We start from the raw sequence: 5,611 nt of genomic DNA on the forward strand, positions 1-5,611 counted from the left end.
GCAATTTGGTCCCTCCAGTATAAAATCAAAAGAGAGAACCTGAAGCCTAGAACAACCAGCTTTTCATGCCCCACAAGTAAACCACAAAGGCACATACAGTTTACAAAAAGAAACAGACCTAAATTCAACAAAGGAATCCATGAGTCTCACAAAAGAATCAGAAACTACAAAAAAATCCACATGTCAAGGTCACAGTGAAAATATAAAATGAAAAACCCAAATAATATATCCCACCAAGTACCAACAGTCCTGTAGAGGAATACAGTGAGAACCCCCTAGAGATAACACAGGACATGGAATTCAAAAGAACAACTATAAACATGATAAAAGAATTCAGTGCATTTAAAGAACACACAAACAAATCAAAGAACTGAAACAGGATAGGGATGAATTTCTGAATGAATTCAGAAACGAGTTAGAAATATTGAAGACTACTTAGGTTGAAATGAAGAATGAAGTGAAACAATCAATAAGCCAATTAGAAATGACAGAAGAAAGCCTAACCAATAGGATGAATGAAATAGAAACAGAATATCAAGACTAGAAAATAAAGTGGATGAATTAGACCACTCTAGCAAAGATTATGAAAAATTTAAGAAAACACAAGAAGGGAATATGCCAGAATTGTGTGACACCAGAAAAAGACAAAACTTACAATTCACAATTGTACAGGATGGAGACGAATCTCAGGATAAAGGGTATGGACCAGATCTTCAACAGGACTGTAGAAGAAATTTTCCCAAAATTAAAGAAAGATATGCTCATACAAATGCAAGAAGTGTACAGAACACCAAATAGACAGGACCAGAAAAGAAATTCTCCATGGCATATCATAGTAAAAGCACCAAATATACAGGAAAAAGAGAGAATACTGAAAGATGCAAAAGAAAACAGCAAGTCACATACAAAAGAAAACACATCAGAATTACAGCTGACTTTTCAGTGCAAACTATGAAAGCCAGAGGAGCCTGGACCAAAGTATTCCCAGTTCTAAATGACCACAGATGCCAACTCAGATTACTTTATCCAGCGAAAATGTCTATTACAGTCGAAGGGGAAAGAAACATCTTCTGTGACATAAATAGGCCGAAAGAATTCATATCCGCAATACCAGTCCTTCAGATAGTTCTTGAAGCAATACAAAAAGATGAAGAAAAGAAGGATTACACCCAAGGGATTGCAGAAAGAAATTTAATGACTATATAACTGTGGAAAGGTATAGTGCCACCAAGAATGTGAACAGAAATAAAAATGACAGGATTCAATACACATCTTTCATTAATAACTTTAAATATTAACATACTGAACTCCCCAGTCAAAAGACACAGGCTAGTTGAATGAATTAAGACAAAACCCATTTTTTTGTTGTTTGCCAGAAACTCATCTCACTTTCAAGGACAAGTACTACCTTAAGGTGAAAGGATAGAAAAAAAATATACCAAGCGAATTGTATGAAGAAAAAAGCAGGTGTTGAAATTCTAAAAGCTTACAAAATAGACTTCAAACTAAAACTAATAAGAAGAGATAAAGATGGCCACTCCATTCTAATCAAAGGAACAATTGACCAAGAAGATATCACAATCATGAGCATATATTCCCTGAACTCTGGTGCACCCAACTTCATAAAACAGTACTACAGGACTTTAAGACCCAGATTTATCCCAACTCATTAATAGCTGGGAACTTCAAAACCCATTGTCTCCATTAGATGGGTCAACAGGGCAGAGAATTAACAGAGACATATGAATTAACCAATACTATACATCAAATGGGCCTAACAGTTATCTACTAAATATTCCAACCAAGAACCAAAGAATATACTTTCTATTCAGCACCCCATAGAATTTTCTCTGAAATCTACTATATACTGGGGCACAAAACAAGCCTCAACAGATACAGAAAGATTGAAATAATTCCATGCATTCAATCAGACCCCATTGCATTAAAGCTTAAAATAAACACCAGAATAAACCCTAGGAACTTCATGAACACAAGGAGATTAAGCAACACACTCTTGAATGATGAAGGGGTCAAAGGAGAAATTTAAGAAGAAATAAAAGCATTCCCAGAACTAAATTAAAAAGACAATACAACATTACAAACCTCTGGGACACATTGAAAGAAGTCCTTAGAGGGAAATTTAGAGTTCTAAGTGCCTTCATTAAAAAATCAGAAAGAACACAAACAAATGACTTAACATTAAAACTCAAGGCACTTGAAAAGCAACAACAAATGAAGCCAAAACCCAGCAGACAAGAAGAAATAACAAAAATCATAGCAGAAATTAATGAAGTAGAAAAAGAAAACAACACAAAAAATCAACAAATCCAAGATCTGGCTCTTTGAAAAGACAAATAAGATTGACAGACTGCTAGCACAGTTAACCAAAAGAGGAACAAGGACCTCCAAATCACCAAAATCACAGATGAAAGGGAAAACATCACAACACACCAGAAAGATCCAGAATATTATAAGGGAATACTTTAAAAACTTATACACTACAAGGAATATCTAAAAGCATGGGAACCACCAAAACTAAATCAAGAAGAGAACAACAGCTTAAATAGACCCTTAACACATAAGGAAATGGAAACAATAATACAAAACTTCTTGAATAAAAAAATTCCAGAGCCAGATGGATTTACACATAGTTCTATCAGACATTTAAAGAAGATCTATATTCAATACTAGTTAATTTAGTCAAAAAGATAGAAATAGAGGGAAAACTTCATAATTCCTTCTATGAAGCCAACATTACTCTAATACCAAAGCAAGGAAAGATACAACCAAAAAAGAAAACTACAGCCCAGTATCCTTAATGAACATAGATGCAAAAATTCTCGACAAAATACTTGCAAACAACATACACACCTCAAAAAGATCATCCACCATGATCAAGTCAGCTTTATCCCTGAGATGCAGGGATGGTTCAATATACAATAAGTAAGTCAATAAACATCATAAATCATATAAATGGGCTCAAAGATGAGAACCACATGGTTATCTCAATATATACAGAGAAGGCCTTTGACAAAATTTAATACTTATTTATGTTCAATTCCTAGAGGGAATTGGACTGGACAGAACATACCTCAACATAATTAAAGCAATATACAACAAACCCACAGCCAACATTATTGTAATTGGAGAAAACCCAGAAGTATTCATATTAAAAATCAGGAACTAGAAAAGGGTGTCCACTATCTCCACTCCTTTTTTACATAGTGCTTGAAACACTTGCAAGAGCAATAAGACAAGAGAAGGAAATTATAGACACAATAGTTGGAAAAGAAGAGATCAGATTATCCCTTTTTTGCAGACAATATGATGTTACATCTAAGAGAAGCCAAAAATTCCACCAGAAAACTCCTAGGAATGATTAACACTTTCAGTAAAGCAGCAAGTTACAAAATTAATCTACAAAATATGTAGCCTTTCTATATACCAATAAAAAAGTATTCAGAGAAAGAGTACATGGAAATACTCCCTTCACAATAGCTGCAAAAAAAGAAAAAAGAAAAACAAATCTTGGAATAATCCTGACCAAAGACATTAAAGACGTCTACTATGAAAAATTTAAGCCTTTAAAGAAAGAGATTGAGGAAGACAGCAGAAGACACAGGGACCACCCCCATGCTCATGGATGGGAAGAATTAATATTGTGAAAATGACCATTCTACCAAAAGCCATTTATAGAACAATGCAATGCCAATCAAAATCCCAATGACATTATTTACAGAATTGGAAAAACCATCCTGAGATTCTTATGGAAGCACAAAAGACCACGGATAGCCAAAGCAACCCTGAGCACTAAGTGCAATGCTGGGGGGATTACTATACCAGATTTTAAAGGGTATTAAAGAGCTATAGTTATAAAAAACAACATGGTACTGTTGCAAAAATGGTCCTGTAGATCAATGGAACAAAATTGAAGACTCAAATATAAGTACATGCAATATCAGCCACCTGATATTTGACAAAGGGGCCAAGTACATTCGCTGGAGGAAAGAAAGCATGTTCAGCAAATGGTGCTGGCAAAGCTGGATCTCCACATATAGAAGAATGAAGCTAACCCCCTACCCTTCACCTTGCACAAAAGTCAACTCCAAATGGAACAAAGAGCTTAATGTGAAAACTGAAACTCTGAAACTGTTAGAAGGAAACATTGACAACAATCTGCAAGACATAACTGTAGGAAACGGTTTTCTAAACTGGACACCAATTGCTCAGGAAACAAGGTCAAGGATCAGCAAATTGGACCTCATTAAACTGAAAACCTTCTGTACATCAAAAGAAGAAACCAAGGAAGTGAAGAAAAAACCCACAAAATGGGAGAAAAACTTCAACAGGAACATGTCTGAGATTTAACATCAGAATACATAATAAACTCAAAAAACAAAGAATCAAGAAAGAAAGCAACCCAATTTAAAGATGGGCTAAGGAGCTAAACAGAGAGTTCTCAAAAGAAGAAATAAAAATGGCCAAGAAGCAATTTAGAAGGTGTTCAACATCACTAGTAATTAGGAAAGAACAAATTAAAACCACTTTAAGAATTTGATCTTACCCCAGTCAGACTGGCTAAGATCAAGAGAACAAATGATACCAAATGTTGGAGAGGATGTGGGGAAATGGGAATGCTCATCCACTGCTGATGGTATTGCAAAATCGTTCAACCCCTAGGGAGACCAGTGTTGAGAACTCTTAAAAATCTACAAATGAACCTACCATTTGACCCAGTCATACCACTCCTTGGCATATACCCAAAGAACTCATCCTATTGCAGAGGCACTTGTGCATCCATGTTTGTAGCTCCTCTTTTTACAATAGCTAAGAGATGGAAGAAACCCATGTCCCTCAATTGATGAGTGGATAATGAAAATGTGGGCCATTTATATGATGGAGTTTTACTCAGCACTAAAGAAAGAGGAAATCATGAAATTTGTAGGTAAATGGATGGAACTAGAAACTGTTATACTAAGTGAAGCAAAACAGACTCAGAAAAACAAATGATGTATGTTTCCCCTCATATGTGGATCCTAGCACCAAATCTTTATAAGTGAGTATGTATCCACACATAACTACAGGAACCAGGATAATGAAAAGGAACCAGGGAGGTAAAGGAAAAGAGATAATCTGAAAGAGAAGAACAGTAGGAAACAGGTGTTAATAAGGAAGATATGGATAAAAATGAGGTTATTTTAAGGGGATGGGGGAGGGACGGTTATATAAGGAAACTTGTGGATAAAGGGAAAGAATGATCTCAAGACAGGTGGGACCATAGGAGAAAGGTATTATTAATAGAGAAATGGAAAAAAAATGGGGACACCTTAAATGGGGAAACCATAGTGGAAGTGTTAGACAATGTGAGAGATATATAATGCCTAGCTAGTTTAAAAAAACAAACAGAGGGAACCATATTAGTCCCACAACTTACTGACAAATTATACAAACAACTAGCTCAAGGAACATAATATGTGCATTTTCAAGTTTTGTCTGAGAACCTTTGTTCTTTTCCAAGTTTTATCTATATAGCATACGGTAATTAAAAGTACCAGATTGGACTACTATCCTCAGCCCTCTTGGGGTAAGTCTATAGCGCAGCTCTCCGCAC

The sequence above is a fragment of the Nannospalax galili genome, unplaced genomic scaffold (assembly GCF_000622305.1).
Source record: "Nannospalax galili isolate Female #2095 unplaced genomic scaffold, S.galili_v1.0 scaffold203, whole genome shotgun sequence".
In the NCBI taxonomy this organism is placed as follows: Eukaryota; Metazoa; Chordata; class Mammalia; order Rodentia; family Spalacidae; genus Nannospalax; species Nannospalax galili.